This window comes from Coregonus lavaretus (genome assembly GCF_964263955.1).
Source record: "Coregonus lavaretus genome assembly, contig: HAP1_SCAFFOLD_3896, whole genome shotgun sequence".
Lineage (NCBI taxonomy): Eukaryota > Metazoa > Chordata > Actinopteri > Salmoniformes > Salmonidae > Coregonus > Coregonus lavaretus.
In genome coordinates, this window is record NW_028164730.1 from 31,928 (window position 1) to 55,370 (window position 23,443).

Genomic DNA, 23,443 nt, shown 5'->3' on the forward strand with positions numbered 1-23,443 from the left:
GGTTTTATCATGGAGGGAGCAAGTGTTCAATGTTGAGGAAGTATGATAGGTAAATAAATGCAATATAAATGTTATCAATTTTTTAGGCCTAAGGCAGATTTGTAGGAGTTTTTTTAGTATGGTTTGTTTTTAGGACACAGTATTTTAGTTGGTCCCTGTGGTGCAAATCCCTGCTGAGACCCAGCCAGCAACACACTGAGTGTAGGCGGTCTCCAATCTCCTCCTACCAATCTCCTGTAGAGCTAAGCTGCTCCGTCTAATCACCTCCTAGCCCTTAAATCATTCACCCCCGGCTAGCCTGGTACCATAGGATACATGGGGGAACAGCTCTGAATGCACCCTCTGAAACACAGTCCTTTACTTGTGGTTTGGAAATCTACAACAGCAGTAATCTCCCTATTGGGACCACCTGATAGGTGTCCACTTTAGGGTCACACACTCCGCTATGTCTGTCTCCAGAGGTCAGAGATTGATTAGACATCATTAATATAACATTAGATTAGACATCATTAATATAACATTAGATTAGACATCATTAATATAACATTAGATTATACATCTTTAATATAACATTAGATCAAGGATGATCAATGGAAACAGGATGCACCTTGGCTCAATTTTGAGTCTCATAGCAAAGTGTCTGAATAGTTATGTAAATAAGGTATTTCTGATGATTATATTTATTGATCTGTTTGTCAATCAGCAGAGTAGGCTACCCTGTAATTTGTCCTATTAAAAAATATTATCCTAATGTCTCCAGTCATATAAAGTGTGGTAGAATTGTAGGAAATGTGTTTAGGCCACATGTCTCCCGAGCAAACAGAGAAGAATATATCCTAGGCCTACTCTAGGCTATACGTGCTCAGACATGCATTGAACGGTCTGTTTTGTGAACAGGGATTGAAAAGTTGATATTAATTGATATTCTTATTAAACAAATGGTAGGAGCAAGAGAAGTGTGAGGGTTTCTCTTTTCTTGGCCTTATACCACCCCAGCAGACAATTACCCTGCCCCCACCCGGAAAATATAATGTGTGTATATATCTGTAGACCTATAGAAACTACTATAGTACTACATAGAGCCAATACTACATGGAACTCTATTCCACATCATGGAACTCAGTCAAGCAGTAAACAGATTAAACTACACTTTATGGAACAGCGCGGACTGTGAAGACACACTCACACACACACACACACACACACACACACACACACACACAGCATTCGTAAACACATGCTAACACACGCACTCTACACACACATTTTAACATTGTTATTTTGCTGTATTGTTGACTTTGTGTTGTAAATATGTTACGGTAGAGTAGTGTGTAACAAGGTGTTGTGTTATGTATTGTTTTATTGTATGTAAATTGTGGTTGGACCCCAGGAAGAGTAGCTGCTGCCTTGGCAGCCGCTAATGGGGATCCGTAATAAATACAAATACAAATACAAATACAAATGCGGAGCCTGGAAAATAACTGCCAACATTTTATAGGCAGATGGGATACTTGTTTCCGAAAATCCTGTTACTGAATATCGATCATCCGTAACTCCTTGTCTATTGGTCCGGATTATATCATGTGTGTATATCTGTAGACCTTTATAGAAACCGTCTGAACCGAACTTTTCTCCAAACCGGCACCTTGCCTGTAGTAGACTGCGCACAAGACGCGCTTCCACGTATCCTACCACAGCCAAGTTATAGGTGCCGGTTTGGAGAAAAGTTCGGTTATATTAGGAAACAAATCAAACTAGACTGTAAATGTGTTGGCATTTCCTCTAGACAACTAAATCTACTAGACAGCAGGAACTTCTCATCCTAATGTTGACTCGCTTTGACAGTTGGTCAGACTCTCAAGTCTAGTCTAGACCAGCTAAAATGTAGCAAGTAGGGCCTAACCTTCATTTAACACGTTATTATGATCGATTGTTAGAAAACCCTTACCTCGAGTCCCCGAAATCTATCTCGTACTGCTGCAGTGACCTGGTGTGTAGCTATACCTATAACGAAAAAGAGCGTTTCAAACTGGACAAGTTCAGGTTAGTCCCTCCCTGTTTCGGCCGGTTTGTTTCCGTTTGGTTCCTGATGAATATACCCAGTATGAAAATGTATGCACTCACTAACTGTAAGTCGCTCTGGATAAGAGCGTCTGCTAAATGACTAAAATGTAAATGTAAAGGCAACGTTCAGTCGCCAAACGTTGTCGAATGTTTCAGATATAGTTACCACATATAGAGCCGACCTGATTTCTTATTCTAAATGTCAGAGAGACATGTTTGTTCATAGCAGAGGCCTATATCTACCGGAACGTTAAAAACCATTGGGTCCTGCTCAGCGAACATGCCCCAGTTAGTTTAGTCCCGGGCAATGACTATAATTTCATTCATGCATGATGAATGAAGCCGCTCGGTTTGTCGGTCTATTAAAAGCTATAGGAATTATAATCTTAATGACTTGTAAACTATGAAGCGGAACTTCTCTCTGGAGTTTCCTCGCAGCTTGCTGAAGGAATGAACTACAGCATTGAGCAGTCAGTGATCTGTTGCAGTCTGAGTCTGATGCTATAACTTAGAAGCATCAACAGCTTTAAAACATCCAGTCTGTTCTAGAAGTAGACTTCATGCACTATTATAATAATAATATGCCATTTAGCAGACGCTTTTATCCAAAACGACTTACAGTCATGCGTGCATACATTTTTTTTTATGTATGGGTGGTCCCGGGGATCGAACCCACTACCGGTTTAGGTGGTTTCTATAAAGATATCCACACCCTGGCGTTACAAGCGCCGTGCTCTACCAGCTGAGCTACAGAGGACCAGGCTACATCATCGTTTCAGGAGATCGAAGAAATTCTGCAAAAATCCAAATAAACTGAACGGAAGTAGGCTTCGGCTAAGATGTCAAAGTATTGTGGTTATTTTGGCAGGTTATTTATTAGCTCTTGTTGAGAGTGACCATGTATGAAGGCTAGTGCCTCTCATGTTCTTTCTAGTTGCTGGAAGTTTGAATGCCAACTGACAGTTTGCAGGGGTTTTCTAGGCTTGCTCACCATCTGACGAGGAAAGGGTGAGGATATCAACATAATATCAGTTCATAAACATACATCTATGCATTTATCGGTAAAGATAACAAGTTAGAACTTCGAAGTTGCCGTTCCCAAGAAATGGAACGTTCCAAAAGGAGATTCCGTTGACGTCATTGACCTAATATGGTGCATCCTGGTAAATGGGCGGGGCCCGGCTATCCCGAGATGGGCGTGCCAGAGGGAGATGCGTCATTTACACAGTCAAAACAGTAAACTTTTGGGAGGTTTTTCTGTTTAATATCAGAAAAGAAAGCATCATACATGTTTGGTTTTCTTTTATTTGTATAGAGACAAGTACAAACACATTGACACATTGAAGGTTCTAAGCTTACATATGGAATTGTTTTAAGATGTTCTTACCAAAGATCATTTAGCTATTTGATTTGGAATTTTAGGACCCCTTTAGGTATAAAAACAAATATGTAAAAAATGTATTTGATAAAAATGGAATTAGTCCTTTACTACTATAGCCCATAGAAACACTTTAAATAACACATTAATAAATGGCAAAAAAAGACAGTCAAAAAATTAATCATAAGGAATAAGGTTTGGAAGTGTCTGTCCTATATCTAGTGGATATTAGAAAGCTCAGGAAATATATATATATCATATATTTACACATATTTTACCCCTTTTTATTGTTATTCTGTTACTTAGACAGAGACCACCATCTTGTTTGGACGCTACAGACGTTTCCACAGATGCAGAAGGCTGCCATTGGTGCATGTGGTGGATTGAGACGCAGCCCATGCATATCTCTATCATAAACTGATGGATTTATACAGGGATGTTTTTATTCTGTTACTTAGATTGATGCCTAGTTGTATCAATAGACTCTAGGGGGGTTTAAAGACATGCTCCGGTAGTTTGGAGACTAAGAAATTATTTTTTTAACCTCCCACTTTGGGCTGGATGTTTCAATGTGTAGTTCTTACATGCATAATCTATGAGCAGAAATACGGTCTTACCTCAATTAGCAATAAAATCCCTAGTTTGAAAGCGACTTTTCTTCAAGCTGTGCCACGCCCTTTTCCCTATATTTCCCCCCACATGAGCCAGCGCCTTTGCAGTTTGAGTTCTAGCCAATGAGCTTCAGCCCCTCACATTTGAGTGACAGCTAGCAAGAGGCCTACCCAGCAGAGCGAGAGACCAATGATGTGGTGCACATATCTGCACATATGTGACATAGTATGTGTCGTATATGATGAATGGTGATCATTATGCTGTCAACAAAAGAAGTCTGCTCATACTGAACATTGATCATAAGGTTTATTCAGATCACAAGCTTCAGCATGAGTTTACAGACACGCGTTGTCCGGAGAGCAGTGTCGTCCAATTTTCATGTCTGCTCTGTCCTATCTTCTTCGTGTACCCCTATTTATAACCAATGCAACAAGATGGCTCCCTCTGCTGGCCAGTTTACAATACACTTCCTGTCTATTATATGTTACATTATACTAACATAACCAACATTCCATTTCGTCATGAAAAACATTTAACAAAGGCATAATCTTCAGATACGATATTCCCCCCTTTCGAGACGAAATAAACGTCTCGAAAACAAACAGAATAAGATTATGACTAATAACCATTTATCTCATTGAATATTCTTAACCTTAACCCCAAAAACATTCTCCTCTAGAGTGTAAATACCTTTCTATGAAATACCTGTTTATGAAGTGTGAATACATTACTATGACCCATGAAGAAATCTCTATGGAGTGTAAATACATTACTATGACATATGAACAACTGTTTATGAAGTATGAACACATTACTATGAATTATGAATAAATCTCTATGGAGTGTGAGAGCGAAAAACTGTCCAGCAGCCATCCATCCATATCAATCAAGACAGTAAAATTCTCTCACGGTCCCTCTGCCCCCAGGCAACCACCGTCGGTACTCCAGATAACCTCATAACTCATGTAAATGCATTTGAAACTATGATGTAATTAAATACCCATGTAAACAAAATCCTATCCATAAATATCCACTCTCAGGCTGGTCAACCCATAGGACCTGAAAGGGAATCTCTCCCTGCTTAAACCTTCTGTCCCTAACCCCATCGAAATAAACAAAAGCCTCTAAGATCCTCATCTGCATTCAATAACATCAAACATCATTCTACTAAAATCAATACCTAAGAATATGACACAATTATGTATTACACATGTCTATATTTCATTGCAGACACTGGAATGTAGTCCACTACACTTCATCTCCCTGTAATGTCCTCTTCCAATGGACTTGTTGATGATGGAATCAGCCACACCCTCCTTGTTTCATCTCCTCCAGTCATATTGTCTTTGTTTGAGTATTCCAATCTCCACATGTTCTCCCAAATGCCTCTGGAAGAAAAAGAAAAAGACCAAACAGTATCTTTCCCAAAAAACACTTTCAAATTAAACATCACTATCCACTAAGACTATAAAACTGATATATAAATGATGCATGAATCACATAAACCCATTCCCCCCTTGATTCATAAATCATACTAAAATCATACTAAAAAAAATGTTTTCCTTGAAACAATAAAAATAAAATGATCAAATAATCAAAAAGGATATTTATCCATTCAGTAGTCCATCTAGACCCCCTCGTCCGTCTTCGTCCAGATCCGGAACAGTCAACACCGGCATCTGAGTGTTGTCTCCAGGCACCACTTCTCCAACCTATCTCAATCTCATAACTTTCTCAAAAGTCAGTACAAACATCACACAGTGTTATCAAAGCTTAAACTAGAATCTGACCCATCACTGCCCCTACTGGCCTAATTGATCTTGCAACCAAATCCTTTCAAATGCATCCCTTATAATGCATCTATAACCCCAGTGATATTATCTGAACTATCTGGACTCAAAGTATAACTAATATTTATCAATATTATCTTCCCAAATGTTACACCATACCATGAATGAAGTCCCCCCTTCTCCCTTAGACTTACCCTTCAATGATAGGCTTGAAGACTATGACATGTCGCCATGTGTCTGCTAAATGACTAAAATGTAAATGTACTGTCACCCTTTTAACCCTAGAGTTAGCTGTGTCCAATGCTATCCCTCTTATAATGGTAAAACCTCCTATGGAAGCTTCAACGTTGACATGTAACCAAATCCTGTCCCCCATAGGGTAAGAATATACTCTATCATCACAAACCCACCAAATATCTCCAATTCCCCATAGTCATAGGCAAAAGCTAATCTTTTAACCATCAAAGTCCTGCTCTTCTTACTACCTGATATATAAAAAGTAACCTATTATTTGTCATTACTACCCTTAAGGTCATACTTATCCAAATTTATCATACAACATCCCAATCTGATCTTCTCATAAACATACCCCTTACCTCATATGTTTTATTAGAACAAAAACAACTTTTAGCCCTCAATATTTCAATATTTTAGCCCTCAATATTTCACCTGAATACTTCAGGTTTCCACTGTTACCTGACTTTACATCTAACAATTCCCATAGGGTAATCCATTTACCCAAGAACACTTAAACCCTACTGTTCTGACAACGACATTATTTTATCTGTCAATGACTGTTGCCAATTCCACAGTCATGACAAAGCTCAAGACTGACCCACACCTGACAGAGGCCGCGCAACCGTCTAACAGGTCCGGGATGGAATTCTCAACAGACATGGACCCTCAAGATTCCTCACTGATTCTTACAGAATGAGTTAATCTATCTCTAATTTTCACAACAGAGGAACGAGCAGCACTGATCAGATGCCCCCCCCCTCTGTCATCAAAATCAAAAGACCCCATACTGCAGCTTCCATGATGAATCTCTATTCTCCATTTCAGATTAATCTATATTGTTTCTATCTGCTCTATTTTAACCCCATTCGTACCATAACCTCCTGAGTCCCTCTTGCTACCTCTTTAATTTCAGAACAATTGTTGTCAGTATCATACTCCTATATTTGCTATTGCCATAGTATCATTAATCCCTTCCAAAGTTACCCTTAAAGTAGTTGATTTAGCTGCTGTATCAACCCTAATTACTTCTAGTGCAAAATTTCCCATTATCCTCTGTGTATTATCTACTGTTGGAGTGACTACTGTCCATTCAGTTCTACTCCTCCTGAACTCCCTCAATGACTGTGGAAAGTTTTACAGACTTCAAATCTTCCGTTATAAGCATCACCTTACAAATTACATAGCCCTTTAACCAATAATTCTTAACCAGAACAACTTCTAATGCTTGCACTAGATAAGTACACATATATTCTCCCTAACCTTTCTCGGTAACGTTACGCAAAATAATCCCTTATTTGAGTAGGTGCAACAGCTCCTACTTCTGATCCTGCTAACAATACTTATCCTCCCTAATTATCTCTCTCTCTCTCTCTCTCTGTGAAAGAAACGTCATCATCCTAAATGGCATATTATAATTATTATTCTCCTACCCCTCATAACAGTATTTTCCCCCTATAATTGATGCTGGACCCTTAATCAAATGCGGTATATTTATGGCTTTAATAACTATCAATGTTGAAAGAGTTAAATTGCTTCTCCCTGTTGTTCTAATAGACTGAAGTGTTAATGTCCTTATTTACTCCTAGTTTTCCCCCAAGACTTTGAACTCCTTCCTTGTACTTCCATCCATCCCCACTAGTGTCACTTTTTCCCCCTTTCAGTTCTACCTCTAAACTTTAAACCTCCTGATTATAACAAAATACACCTATAATGACCTTGATCTCCCTACTGGACAGTGTCATTCACCATTGTTCTCTCTCTTACTACTAGCTTTGAAACTTAGCTTACTGTCTCAGAGTCCCTTCAACCTAGCCTACCCCTAACTTATTTTAATCTAATCTTTTCTCTCATAACATTTAAAACCCTTTCCCCTGATCTATTGACAAAATCTCTTACCACCAAATTTTTGGAATATGTGATTGGGAAAGTTCCCCACCTGCTTCTGACTCATTACACACAGACTTGGCAAAACCGACTAAACACCTTTTAGCCTAGCCTGAAATCCCTTAGTGTAAGAATGTAACCCAAAATAACAGTCACCCCTATTAAGTTTTTTCCCAGACAGATTGTCTAACAGGCAATCTAATACATTATCATCCTTCCTATGATATTTATCTTTTAAGCAAATGACTCCCCAAAAACCCTACTTCTTAAAATAGTCTACCAGACAGTCAGTCGTCTATTGTGCCTCTGATTGAATACTTCAATTTACACCATGCATCTCTTCCCACAATGTCATTGGTATATTGTCTCTTTTAATTCCTATTTGACTTCTATAGCAGAGCTCAATTGATTCCCTAAGAGTATTTAAACTGTTTTACTACCTCAAATCCCTATCCTAACCTAATTAGTTTATTTTACAGAGTGATATGTTTAACCTCTTTAGACTGAACCCAGATAAGTTTTCCCCTATTCACTATCACTTCTAATGGTCGGTTGTTTTTACTTCAATTGTTGGATATCTTTGTTCTTCTCTAATCGATGCTCTCAGCAATGCACCCCTTCCGGATATTCTCGGCACTCTCGAATATTTAGTGTTCACCTGAAGCACAGGTGATCTTCACTTGCTCGTTGATCTTCCTCTGTTTCTTCTTCTCCAATTCTGTGTCTGTCCAGAAACTGACAGTCGATATGGAACATCTGGTCCCCCCTTGGTTGGTACAATTGCCTTTGATATTGTTCAGTTAAAGCTGTAACAGTGATTGTTGATTTGATTCCCTCTGATTCTTCATAACCAACACTTATTTTCTCCTTCTCCAACTCTTGGGATTATTTTCTCAGCAGATTTTCTTGATCCTGTTCCTTCTCGTCGTTGACATATCAGTATTCTTCAACCTTAGTTCTAAGTTCTGTCCTCGAAATATCATCTTCATCATCCTCTTCACGTTCCAGACATCTCCTATTGTTGGGATCCTTTTCTTCATCAGTTTTTCTTCTCTTCATCTTCATCTTTCTGAACCTCCTTCTCTTCGTTTCCAGACATGTCGGTTCTTCTTACTTCTGGAATTTTGAATTCATCTTCATCGTCGTTTCTGCTCGTATTCGTCTTCATCTCTGATGCCATAATCACCCTGCTGGATGATGTCTTTCTGCTGAATCCATGTGTGAGAAAGGTGTACTAACTTCTGCCATTAGTCTCTCCTAACACTACTCTAACCCTACTTTGATTAAAAAATGACTATTTTAATCAATTTTCCCCTATATCAAGCCCTTTTAAATTCCTTTATTGTGAACTATCCTATTTTAGACTATTTAAGTTATATAGACTTCCCCCCTGTAATTATTAATATAACCCTAACAACTCCAAATAAATCCTGAATAATTAAACCCAATTTTTATTCCTATATCCTATGTCACCACCTTATCCATTAGTGTTGAGTATATCTCACCACAACCCATCAACTGCCAGTAAATGCAAGTTAGTCATCTTCAGACTAAAATACCCCTAAACAAAGCCTTTAACCCCTTGCTCTATAACCCCTAATTATCATAAATTTAAAGAATAATGTCAGTACCTGATTTCCAATCGAACTGCAATCCAGCCCAGTGATGCACATAGCCTCCAAAATGTAACTTTTATTGAAATAGAATTTGCCAAGCCCCTTGTAAAATCGTCATAACATCACATATCCTGTTAGGGAAAGATTTTGTAACCATAATCAGTACCAAAACCTTTTTGACTTGATCCTCTGCCACGTGACATGATCACTTCCTGTATCTCCTCGCTCCCCTCGCTTAGCGTTCCTCTCATATGACAGAAGAACAAAGACACAACATAACATTTTAGTCGTTAATGCAGTCACTGAGTATCTCCAACCATTCAATATTCGTTTGTTCTACATGATTCACTGTAAGACTTTAACTCAGGACTAATTATAGATCGCCCAAAAACCTTTTGCTTTCAATCCGTCATTTAATTATTTAATTCAATCTATTATAATCCGTTATCCTATATTTAATTTATAAATTCAATAGGCTACAAAACAAGTTTCATCTTTAACCAATCGCAGTTTAAACTAGTATCATCGTGTTAAAATCTCTTTATGCGTATTTGTTCCGTCGTCTGTGTTCCTCTCCCTGCAGTTTAACCAATGTGTTGTTTTGCAGAATCCCACGCATGCGCAAATATCATTTTAAAATTAAACGCATCCCCATACATTTACTAACGCCACCATTTTGTTTCGTCGACCGCATGTCGTAGATTTAGTGCCGTAAACCAAAACGTGTCCTAATCTCGTGTCATAAACTCCCCTTTCTGTAGTGTAGTGTCGCAAAATTAAACGCATGCGCACAACCATTCAAAAATCCCTTCTCACCGTGGAAGGAAGATTTTCTATTCTCTCTCCCCAAACAGACAGAATAACCCTCCAGCTATAACTCCCGTTTCCCCCTTATAGTCAAACAACATTTAACAGCGCTCACAAAACATATAACCTGACTTAAACACAGAGACAAATTTAAGAGACTTTAATCCATCGCAATGGAATCTCTAAGGATACGTTAGCATGCAGCACGCAACACAATTAGCCTTTAGCCTCTAGCCACGATGTACCATGTAGCATGGAACACACTCCCATTTAGCCTTGTAGCATTAGCCTCTAGCTAACTACAGCCTACAACATGTAACAAACCCTGCACTGCCCTATCAATTTTAACATATTTATCCTACCGTTTTTGCTACCGGGACTAATGACCATTACACCGAGAAATCAGACCCAATCAAACGCCCCGTCGGACGAGAGTCAAATCATAATTACAATCAGATAAACCCCATGAATCCGAGCTCTCTTTAAGAAAAGAAACCCACCGTCCACCCATTCTATCGTGTAAACGGATTTGTCGGCCCGACATCTAAAATGGCCCCCCCTGGAGGTCTTAAGTGGTACAGTGCCCTAAAGAATGCGCATATCTGCCTTAATCGTCACTTCAATACTTAAATCCTACCGTTTCATGCTCTAAAAACTCCCAATTATCTGCCGTTTCCCCTGGGATAAATTTTAGCCGACTCTAGTTGACCAGCAACAACGCCACCTGAGGCCAGGTTATAATGGAACATCTCCTCAATGTACACAAGTCATATCCAATCTAACAACCTCCGAAGCGGTAAGAACACTCACCCTTTTTCCCTCAGAGAGAGTTAGCCCGGCGATTGACTGAAACACAGAGGAGACGCAAACCAGCCCCACGTTGGGCGCCATTATGTCGTATATGATGAATGGTGGCAATTATCGCTGTCAACAAAGAGTTCGCCATACTGCATCGTGTTAGAGGCTTTTATTAAAATCACGAATCTACAGCATAGATACAGACTCGCGATGTCCGGAGAACGGCTCCCCAGATTGCTATGGCCGTTCTGCCGTCTAATCGTTTACCCCCTATTTATAAACAATGCAAAGGGAGGGGCTACTCCCTTCTTCTGGCCAATCACCAGTCTCCCCTCGGGCGTCACCCTCCAAGCGGCACATTTCAAATAACATCATAAAACATCCCCCCTTTGGCCTGAACAACCAACATTCCATTTCGTCATGAAAAACATTTAACAAAGGCATAATCTTCAGATACGATAGCGGCATACTGTATCTCTGTCATGCATGGTTTATAGTCCTATATAGGCTACACTATGAAGCGACATGGTTATTATTACACTATTACTACAGTTATTCAGTGACACTAAGGCAATATAATATGTAATATCGATTGATCAACATACCTGAGATTGTGGAGAGACGAGAGCCCATGCTGGACTAAGATCCCACAGGAGAGTTGTAGTAAACTAAACCAGGTTGTCACCGGCGGATGGAGAAGCGATGCTAAAGCGAGGAGTCACATTCCGTGTTGGCAGTTGAGGAGACCGGCTACATCATCGTTTCAGGAGATCACACGAAGCAACTCGGTCAAAAAATATGGACGTCCGCTAAACTGTCAAAACTCTTGTGCTTATTTTGTCAGGTTAGCTGTCGTTGATAGTAATCCTGTATTGTAGGCTGGTGTCTGTCCAGTTCCTTTATACCACAGTGGTTCTCTCCAGTTGCTGGAAGGTTGAACGCCAACTCTGACAGTTCGCAGAGGGTTTCTAGGCTTGCTCACCGTCTAGCGAGGAAAAGGTGAGGATCGCAACATAATATCTGTTTATTTATGAACATACTAAACAAGTGTCATGAGACTCGAAACACAATTTCAAGTATCGACTAGGTTGAATGTGTCATTTAACTTGCTTTTATCGGTGAAGACAACAAGTTAGAACTTCGAAGTTGCCGGTCCCAAGAAATGGAACGTTCCAAAAGGAGATTCCGTCGACGTCATTGACCTAATATGGTGCGTCCTGGTAAATGGGCGGGGCCCGGCTATCCCGGGATGGGCGTGTCAGAGGGAGATGCATGTCTTCAGTAAACAGCTTGGGATGGGGTCGCTTTCATACCAGCAATAACTTGAAACTGATTATTTAGGATTTACTAGTAATGATTTCATCCTTTAGAGAAAACACAGTGACAAACCCCAATCAGGTGCCTCAGGGTAGGTTTATTAAAAACACATAAAATATTCATTAATTATTTACACAGTCAAAAAAAGTAAACTTTTGGGAGTTTTTTTCTGTTTTGATATCAGAAAAGAAAGCCTTAAAACGTGTTTGTTTTATTAGGATAGGGACAGGTACCAACACATTGACACATTAAACAATGGTCAGATGCACTTTAGTGTTTCTAGCCTAAGCTAATTTCCAACACCTGTCCCTAGATGGTTGTTATGGAAACAAAAGGAAAGAAAGAAATACATCAACTGATAATGACCTTATCAGTACGTTATCACTACATTATCGCCCTGATATGCACAAAGCAAATGTCATACGCTACAATTACATCAAATGGAATACATATTTACCCCAAATATTTACAACAAAATGGAGGTACAAGGGTCTTAAAGACATGCTCTGGTACTTTGGTTACTAAGAAAGTATTTGATAAACCTCCCGCTTTGGGCTGGATGTTTCAATGTGTATGTGACCCCTGTTTCTTCAGGCAGCTTTGTTCTGACTAACTAAGCTAGTACTGAACGGCAGTAGAGACAAGGGGGTGTATATGGTAGCATGTAGCCCTACAGGACACAGTGTGTATTACCATCAGTCAGGAAGCCCATGAACGATACAGGGGGAGATATACCATAAGACTGGATGTGTACCATGGATAGAATCATGTGGAGCCTCCACCTAATAAGCATTAGCAGATGAAAGGTTATAACTACCGTGACTAAACGGTCATGTGGAATTTCACTGCCATCATGACCCGTGACTGTCTGAGTGGCTGTAGTATGGTCACCATAACAACCCTAGTTATAACTAGCTTATTATATCAAATCAAAATTGTATTGGTCACATACACATATTTAGCAGATGTTATTGCGGGTGTAGTGGAATCTATTAAAACTAAAGATAACGGTCAACAATAGATTAGAAAGTAAAAGTTACAAATGTAAGGGCATAGCAATTATCACAAAGGACACAATGAACCACAGAGGACAACAGAATAAAACTGGACCTATAAAACCCTGAGATGAACTGTAAACAGGAATAATACAACCTCAAAATGAGTCAATTATTCCAATAAGACATTTACAAAATCAACAGTATTGTACCAGCATATATCAGATCTGGATCAAACCCTGTAACCAGGGGAAACCAGGGAAACATACTGTAGCTACTTTCACAACCTAGAACCCTGAAGCTAGTTCTAAACTGGTACCAGTATATAGAACCCTGAAGCTAGTTCTAAACTGGTACCAGTATATAGAACCCTGAAGCTAGTTCTACACTGGTTCCAGTATATAGAACCCTGAAGCTAGTTCTAAACTGGTACCAGTATATATAACCCTGAAGCTAGTTCTAAACTGGTTCCAGTATATAGACCCCTGAAGCTAGTTCTAAACTGGTACCAGTTTATAGAACCCTGAAGCTAGTTCTACACTGGTACCAGTATATAGAACCCTGAAGCTAGTTCTAAACTGGTACCAGTTTATAGAACCCTGAAGCTAGTTCTACACTGGTACCAGTATATAGAACCCTGAAGCTAGTTCTAAACTGGTTCCAGTATATAGAACCCTGAAGCTAGTTCTAAACTGGTACCAGTATATAGAACCCTGAAGCTAGTTCTAAACTGGTTCCAGTATATAGAACCCTGAAGCTAGTTCTAAACTGGTACCAGTATATAGAACCCTGAAGCTAGTTCTAAACTGGTTCCAGTATATAGACCTCTGAAGCTAGTTCTAAACTGGTACCAGTATATAGAACCCTGAAGCTAGTTCTAAACTGGTTCCAGTATATAGAACCCTGAAGCTAGTTCTAAACTGGTACCAGTATATAGAACCCTGAAGCTAGTTCTAAACTGGTTCCAGTATATAGAACCCTGAAGCTAGTTCTAAACTGGTTCCAGTATATAGAACCCTGAAGCTAGTTCTAAACTGGTTCCAGTATATAGAACCCTGAAGCTAGTTCTAAACTGGTACCAGTATATAGAACCCTGAAGCTAGTTCTAAACTGGTACCAGTATATAGAACCCTGAAGCTAGTTCTAAACTGGTACCAGTATATAGAACCCTGAAGCTAGTTCTAAACTGGTACCAGTATATAGAACCCTGAAGCTAGTTCTAAACTGGTACCAGTATATAGAATCCTGAAGCTAGTTCTAAACTGGTACCAGTATATATAACCCTGAAGCTAGTTCTAAACTGGTTCCAGTATATAGAACCCTGAAGCTAGTTCTAAACTGGTTCCAGTATATAGAACCCTGAAGCTAGTTCTAAACTGGTACCAGTATATAGAACCCTGAAGCTAGTTCTAAACTGGTACCAGTATATAGAACCCTGAAGCTAGTTCTAAACTGGTACCAGTATATAGAACCCTGAAGCTAGTTCTAAACTGGTACCAGTATATATAACCCTGAAGCTAGTTCTAAACTGGTACAAGTATACAGTACATTCGGAAAGTATTCAGACCACTTCACTTTTTCCACATTTTCTTATGTTACAGCCTTAAATTGATAAAATAACACATTTTCATTCTCAACCTATACACAATACCCCATAATGACAAAGCAAAACAGGTTTTTTGAAATTTTTGCAAATGTATTAAAAACAGAAATACCTTATTTACGTAAGTATTTAGACCCTTTGCTATGAGACTCAACATTGAAGGTGCTTCAACAAAGTAAAGGTAGTTCAATACATTTAAAAAACTGTTATACTACACATGTTCCTGTGTTTTTAAGGATCTTAATGGCAGTACAGACGTATCAACTGTTAGTGGTAAATAAAACGACATATTCCTATCCTACAGTTATAATACACATGTTCCTGTGTTTTTAAGGACCTGAGTGACAACACATGTAAGACGTCTGTCCACCAGATGATACATTCCTGTCCCTAAGACTATTCTTCTGGACTCAGATCAATCAGTGTGATTTTGAAGCAGCCTTTTATATACATTGACCACATTATACTGTCATTATACAACATTATCTTCACCAGATCTCAAACCTCTTGTCTGTCAGGAAGGGTCTTCTGTCCTGGATTCTGTTGTTGAAGAGTCTGTAGAGAAGAACATTACTATTATTAATAATTATTAGAACATTAGACAACAGATCTCCATCCTCCAACAGTTGCTCCTAGCAACAGAGACACCCATATGATCTCACACACACATGCTCTGCTCACCGTCACACACACCCTTACCGTACGGTGTGTATTGAAGTGTTGGTGGAGACCAGTTGGAGTATTCTGTCAGTCAGAGCATCAGTGATGTCATTATGACTCAGGCTACAACAGAGAGAGAGAGAGAGAGAGAGAGAGAGAGAGAGAGAGAGAGAGAGAGAGAGAGAGAGAGAGAGAGAGAGAGAGAGAGAGAGAGAGAGAGAGAGAGAGAGAGAGAGAGAGAGAGAGAGAGAGAGAGAGAGAGAGAGAGTGAGAGAGAGACAGAGACAGAGAGACAGAGACAGAGAGACAGAGAGAATAGAGGAAGAGAGAGAGAGAGAGAGAGAGAATAGAGGAAGAGAGAGAGAGAGAGAGAGAATAGAGGGAGAGAGAGACAGAGACATAATAGAGGAAGAGATAGAGAGAGAGACAGAGAGAGAGACAGAGAGAGACGGAGAGAGACAGAGAGAGACAGAGAGAGAGAATAGAGGAAGAGAGAGAGAGAGAGAGAGAGAGAGAGGGAGAGAGAGAGAGAGAGAGAGAGAGAGAGAGAGAGAGAGAGAGACAGACAGACAGAGACAGAGACAGAGAGACAGAGAGAGAGACAGAACACAAGTGATCAGACATTTGTCATGTAGTCACACACACACACAAACACACACACACGCACACACACACACAAACACACACACACACACACACACACACACACACACACACACAGAGTGAAAGCCACTCACTCCAGGACTTGTACTTTGTGCAGGTGTGTGATCAGGGCCTGTAGGTGGTGGTCTGTGAGTTGACAGTGGCTGAGGTCCAGTTCTGACAGCCCCTCTGAGTGTTCCAGAACCAGGGCCAGAGATCCACAGGCCTTCTGGTCCAGCCTGGTCTCACTGAGGTCCAGCTCTCCATCCAGGGCTCTGCACAGGGACTCTGTGTGCCTCAGCACCCCCTCTTCAATCCCCTCACACACAAGGTCCAGCAGCTGACGTAGCAGAGCTTTGCTGGGGCTGACAGGACAAGAGGCAGAGATAACATTATGACACAGAGTAGGTCTAACTCCTACTGATTAACTAGTTGGTTAAATGTTTGTCTTTGTGTGTCTAACCTCAGCTTGACAATATGCAGGATGGGAAGCAGCTCCCTCAGTGCTCTGTCCTCCACCTCACAGTCTCTTAGGATGATCTGCACCTGGTTCTGGACCAGCTGGGTACTGTGTTGGTTCTGCTTCAGAACAGAGTGGATGGCCCTGCAGTGGTCAGTGGTCAGACACAGAGCCTCCTCCTGGTCCTGAGCTGACAGGTCCACAGAGGAGGAGCAGGAGAAGTCCAGCCTGTAGTGCAGAGACCTGAGCAGCCATACTGCTGTTGGTGGTGGTGGTGGTGGTGGTGCCCCCTGCTGGATCTGAGAGGCAGCACAGCACTGGAGGAAACTCAGCAGTAACCTCCTGTCAACACTAGAGAGAGAGAGAGAGAGAGAGAGAGAGAGAGAGAGAGAGAGAGAGAGAGAGAGAGAGAGAGAGAGAGAGAGAGAGAGAGAGAGAGAGAGAGACAGACAGAGACTTATTTAAACACCATCACACATTAAACCACTGATAAACACACTACAACTCTGTTTGTCATGTCAACTCCCAGGCGTTCCCCTTCAATTCCACCCCTAGGTGAGGTTAAGGTTAAGTGCATTAGACTAAGGTTAGGGTTAGTGGTTAAATCAGTCAGAAAATGACAAGCTTCATATCAATTCTAGCAGGGTTAAAGAGAGCCAACTAAACCTGAGTTGGGAGACTCTGTCCAGAAGAGGCAGGATGCTCTCTATCTCCCCCGGTGGTATGGAGGTCCACAGCAGGTTGACCTTGACTTGGCGGCAGTGCTGCAGGGTAAAACACAGAGCAGTACAGTCCACTCTGTCCAGCTCTCTGGTGTTCAGGTTGATCCAATGGTCTGAAGACCTCAACAAACTGGACACACAGTCACTGGCTCTGCTGTCATAGATCTGTCTGATGGTGGACTTTACAAAGCTGGAACTGGACCTGAACAAACATGGAGAATGGATTGTTGTGGTTATGTCAAGGTTTTATAAAGGATAACTCACATAGCAACAACTGGCTGGATAGGACATTAATAATTAAAGTCTATAAATATTGAATAAAGATCTCTCACCTCTTGAATAAAACCCTAATGATATTACAGAGGATCACTCAGAACAACATGTCACTGGATATAAATAGTTATGTTCTTCTTTCTAGAAAGTCTGAATAGAGAAAGAAGTTATCCCACCTCTTGAATATAACCCTTCCCAGAAAGGGGAGAAGATCTGAGATGTTCTTCTCTAGGAGTATATTTTTCCTGAGGTCCACAGTGATGTTGTGAGTTGAATGCTGCAGCAGAGAGAGAAGCACTTCCAGGTCCAGCCTGCAGGAGGTCAGGTCTCCACCAACCTTCTCCAGGAACCACTGAGTCAAGTCCTTGTCCTGAGCTTCATACACAACTACAGTCAGCTGCTGCAGAGTGTCTGCGTTCAGTCTAGGAGGTTGGAACATAAAGGCAGTCAGAAATATCAAGAAAAACACATGAATGAAGTTCCTATTTCTACTTCTAAAAAACATCAGCTTCAGACTGACCTGAGAGAGAGAGGTCCCTGGTGACACAGCAGTGTGATGAGAGAGTGACCCTGGATCCAGAAGTCAGTCAGGTCCAGACACTGAACCCTCCAGAGTCTCAGCAGGGATGCCACACTACTCAGAGCCCTGGATAACACTCTCTCTGGTGGCTGGTTGCTCTTTAGGACCAGGGAGAGCTCTGGGACAGTCAGTGGAGTAGCACCTCTCCCTGTCCTCCTAACCAGTCTGGACAGTTTCACTGCCATGCCCACATTCAGCCTGGAATGAAAAGACAAAACTCAAGTCACTTTAAACAGAGAAACCTTGTCAGATAAAATGCTCAATAGGAAAATAAACTATTCAATAGACCAGTGTAAGTTCTTCACTCTGTTTGTCAGAACCTAACGGACAACTAGTCCATGCTTAAACCAGGTTTATTCACTCACTGGGTCAAACAGCTGAAAGGACCAAGACATGTTTACACAAGCACATATATTTAGGCGGAGTCTCTAACCTTGCACCTCTGGACAGCCAATACATCTCTGTTGCTAGGCAGGAACTGAAGTGGGGACTGTTCCTCCTCACTTCATCTGACCTGACCTCGGCCCGAACTCCTCCCTCCTCCCTCCTCCCTAACTCACGGCTGTCCTACACTGAAACCAGACGGTTACCCTTCTCCTCTCCATAGGATACATGAGATTACCCTTCTCCTCTCCATAGGATACATGATATTACCCTTCTCCTCTCCATAGGATACATGAGATTACCCTTCTCCTCTCCATAGGATACATGATATTACCCTTCTCCTCTCCATAGGATACATGAGATTACCCTTCTCCTCTCCATAGGATACATGAGATTACCCTTCTCCTCTCCATAGGATACATGAGATTACCCTTCTCCTCTCCATAGGATACATGAGATTACCCTTCTCCTCTCCATAGGATACATGAGATTACCCTTCTCCTCTCCATAGGATACATGAGATTACACTTCTCCTCTCCATAGGATACATGAGATTACCCTTCTCCTCTCCATAGGATACATGAGATTTAACAATAACATGTTCTGACAGAATGTCAACTTTCCCCTTTCTCCCCCAGTAGATTTGCATTCACCCAGTTCTAATATGGTAACATGAATAAGGATTGTTTCAAGTTAGAACCCAACACCTGTAAAAGCTGTTTTACTGAACATACCTGAGCTTGTGTAGCTTTGACTCATGTCTCACAATAAGTAAGGCTCCTTGGAGAGAGATCTTGCTGGGGTTAAGAGTGAGGTCCACTCTGGAGGAACAGAGACCCAGGACTCTCCCCACAGACCTGCAGGTTTTCCTGGGTAACTCTCCTCCCAGTGACAGGGTGGAGCCCAAGGCCTGGAGGAGAGAGGCCAACTGCTGGTCCTCCTCTCTGGACCTCACAGGGACGGATTCACACACCCTCTGGAAGAACCTGTCATCATCACAGCTGAAACAGCAAAACATGGGGGACATGAAATTAGACATTTAGGAGACAGTCCAAAAGTATTGGGACAGTGACACATTTTTGGTTGTTTTGGCTCTGTACTCCAGCACTTTGACATGATACAATGACTATGAGGTTAAAGTTACAGCAATGTTTGTACATACAGTGCCTTGCATTAGTATTCAATCCCCTTACATACTTTTTATTGTGTTACAACCTGGAATTAAAATGGAATCAATTAGAATGTTTTTGTCAAGAAATTACTCAAAATACTCTGTAATGTCAAAGTGGAAGAACAACAACAACATTTGTTAAAGATTAATGAAATATAAAACACTAATATACCTTGATTAGATTAGGTATTCTGAGTATAAACTTTCAGGTTTCATGTTACAAAACGTCTCAAAGATAAAATTCACAAGATTTCTAAAAGACAAATTTCTAGCATCACAAAATTTAAGAAAAATTCACAATATCTGTGTGACATTTAGTAATGCAACATTTGTTATGTCAAGAAATCTGAGTATAAATGTTACCAGATTCACCAACACAAAGTTATGATATGCATTTCTGATGGTCACATTATGGTGGGTAAAATACAATGACTATCTTTCTAAACTCATCATCCACTTAAATTGTTCCTTCAAATCCTGACCACAAAGATTGCATATTTTCCAAACGGTATGTGTCTGTTTAGTTTATTAAGTTAATGCAGAAAGCTACAAACTTCCTCTCTAAAGGGAAATACAGGGACAGACAACTACAATCTCTGAACTGTACGGATCCAACTCACCTCAGCTGTGAGATGTAGGGCAGACACTGAAGGAAACTCCTCACTTCACTCTCTTCATCTGACCAGCCCTTCAGCTCTACTGGTTTCTTCTCTTGTTGGAGTTTCAGCACTTCTAGGAGGAGGGAGGCCTTTCTCTCTGAGAGGTCTATGGACCAGACTGCAGGAGCTGACTGGTAAACTGGCTGTAATGCTGGAAGGACACTCCTGCCTGTTTGAGTCTCATAGTCCTTCACATGTGAGTACAGATCCAGCAGGAAATCCCATTGGTATTCCTTATTCTCATAATAATCATCATCATCACAGAAAGGGAAAGTGCTGTAAGTACACATTGATGATACCAGCTTCAGTGTCTTCTCTCCTGTCTGCTCCTCCCACTCTGCTGCTTGAGACAGGAGATCCACCAGGAACTTGATCAGCTTTGAGTGATCAGACCTCCATGGATAGAAACTGCAACAAGGACAGTAACAGCTGATTCAGACATGGATGAACACATGAAACCAGTCATAGCTAAAGATATATGAAGTAGTTTTACATTTACATAATGTGCTTTGGTAATATGTAAAAGTATTTACTTTTAGAGACATTCACATGATGTATGTGTGACATTTAGTAATGCAACATTTGTTATGTCAGGAAATCAGTGGATAAATGTTACCAGATTCACCAACACTTGAATATTTATATTACAACGTTTCTACAAGATAATAATCACTAGCATCACATAATCACTAACCACCACACATGTTCAGACTCACCTCAGCTGTGAGATGTAGGGCAGACACTGAAGGAAACTCCTCACTTCACTCTCTTCATCTGACCAGCCCTTCAGCTCTACTGGTTTCTTCTCTGGTTGGAGTTTCAGCACTTCTAGGAGGAGGGAGGCCTTTCTCTTTGAGAGGTCTATGGACCAGACTGCAGGAGCTGACTGGTAAACTGGCTGTAATGCTGGAAGGACACTCCTGCCTGTTTGAGTCTCATAGTCCTTCACATGTGAGTACAGATCCAGCAGGAAATCCCATTGGTATTCCTTATTCTCATAATAATCATCATCATCACAGAAAGGGAAAGTGCTGTAAGTACACATTGATGATACCAGCTTCAGTGTCTTCTCTCCTGTCTGCTCCTCCCACTCTGCTGCTTGAGACAGGAGATCCACCAGGAACTTGATCCACTTTGAGTGATCAGACCTCCATGGATAGAAACTGCAACAAGGACAGTAACAGCTGATTCAGACATGGATGAACACATGAAACCAGTCATAGCTAAAGATATATGAAGTAGTTTTACATTTACATAATGTGCTTTGGTTATATGTAAAAGTATTTACTTTTAGAGACATTCACATGATGTATGTGTGACATTTAGTAATGCAACATTTGTTATGTCAGGAAATCAGTGGATAAATGTTACCAGATTCACCAACACTTGAATATTTATATTACAACGTTTCTACAAGATAATAATCACTAGCATCACATAATCACTAACCACCACACATGTTCAGACTCACCTCAGCTGTGAGATGTAGGGCAGACACTGAAGGAAACTCCTCACTTCACTCTCTTTATCTGACCAGCCCTCCAGCGCTACTGGTTTCTTCTCTGGTTGGAGTTTCAGCACTTCTAGGAGGAGGGAGGCCTTTCTCTTTGAGAGGTCTATGGACCAGACTGCAGGAGCTGACTGGTAAACTGGCTGTAATGCTGGAAGGACACTCCTGCCTGTTTGAGTCTCATAGTCCTTCACATGTGAGTACAGATCCAGCAGGAAATCACTCTGTTTAGAATTGTCTCCAATGACAAAAGTAAAGGTGCTGTAAGTACATATTGATGATACCAGCTTCAGTGTCTTCTCTCCTGTCTGCTCCTCCCACTCTGCTGCTTGAGACAGGAGATCCACCAGGAACTTGATCAGCTTTGAAAGATCAGACCTCCATGGACAGAAACTGCAACAAGGACAGTAACAGCTGATTCAGACATGGATGAACACATGAAACCAGTCATAGCTAAAGATATATGAAGTAGTTTTACATTTACATAATGTGCTTTGATTATATGTAAAATTATATAATTTTAGAGACATTCACATGATGTATGTGTGACATTTAGTAATGCAACATTTGTTATGTCAGGAAATCAGGGGATAAATGTTACCAGATTCACCAACACTTGAAGTTGTATATTACAATGTTTCTACAAGATAATAATCACTAGCATCACATAATCACTAACCACCACACATGTTCAGACTCACCTCAGCTGTGAGATGTAGGGCAGACACTGAAGGAAACTCCTCACTTCACTCTCTTCATCTGACCAGCCCTTCAGCTCTACTGGTTTCTTCTCTGGTTGGAGTTTCAGCACTTCTAGGAGGAGGGAGGCCTTTCTCTTTGAGAGGTCTATCGACCAGACTGCAGGAGCTGACTGGTAAACTGGCTGTAATGCTGGAAGGACACTCCTGCCTGTTTGAGTCTCATAGTCCTTCACATGAGAGTACAGATCCAGCAGGAAATCACATTTCTGACTGTGATATACTTCAGACATTGACAACAGTTTCTCTACAGTTGTTTGTATGGTTCCTCTCTCATGGAGAACTGCTTGAAGACACAGATTCAGTAGGAATATCTTCTCTCTCTTTGTCCTCTCTTCAGGGGATCTTCTCTGATCCTGTGGTGGAGGAAAACTGCAAGAACAGTTACACAACAAATAGATGAATATGTTTGAGATATGATATGCATTTCTGATGTTCACATTATGGTGGGTAAAATACAATGACTATCTTTCTAAACTCATCATCCACTTCAATTGTTCCTCAGAATCCTGACTACGAAGTA

At 40.8% G+C, this 23,443-nt stretch overlaps 1 long non-coding RNA gene across 1 annotated transcript; it reads right to left on the minus strand.

Moving 5' to 3' along the window:
- Positions 1-15,070: 15,070 nt before the first annotated feature.
- On the minus strand, positions 15,071-16,688 carry LOC311116717. The gene is made up of 3 exons (XR_014611466.1): positions 16,499-16,688; positions 15,801-15,884; positions 15,071-15,656 (listed from the first exon to the last, which is right to left on the minus strand). It is a non-coding gene; the product is annotated as an uncharacterized lncRNA (long non-coding RNA).
- Positions 16,689-23,443: the final 6,755 nt, after the last annotated feature.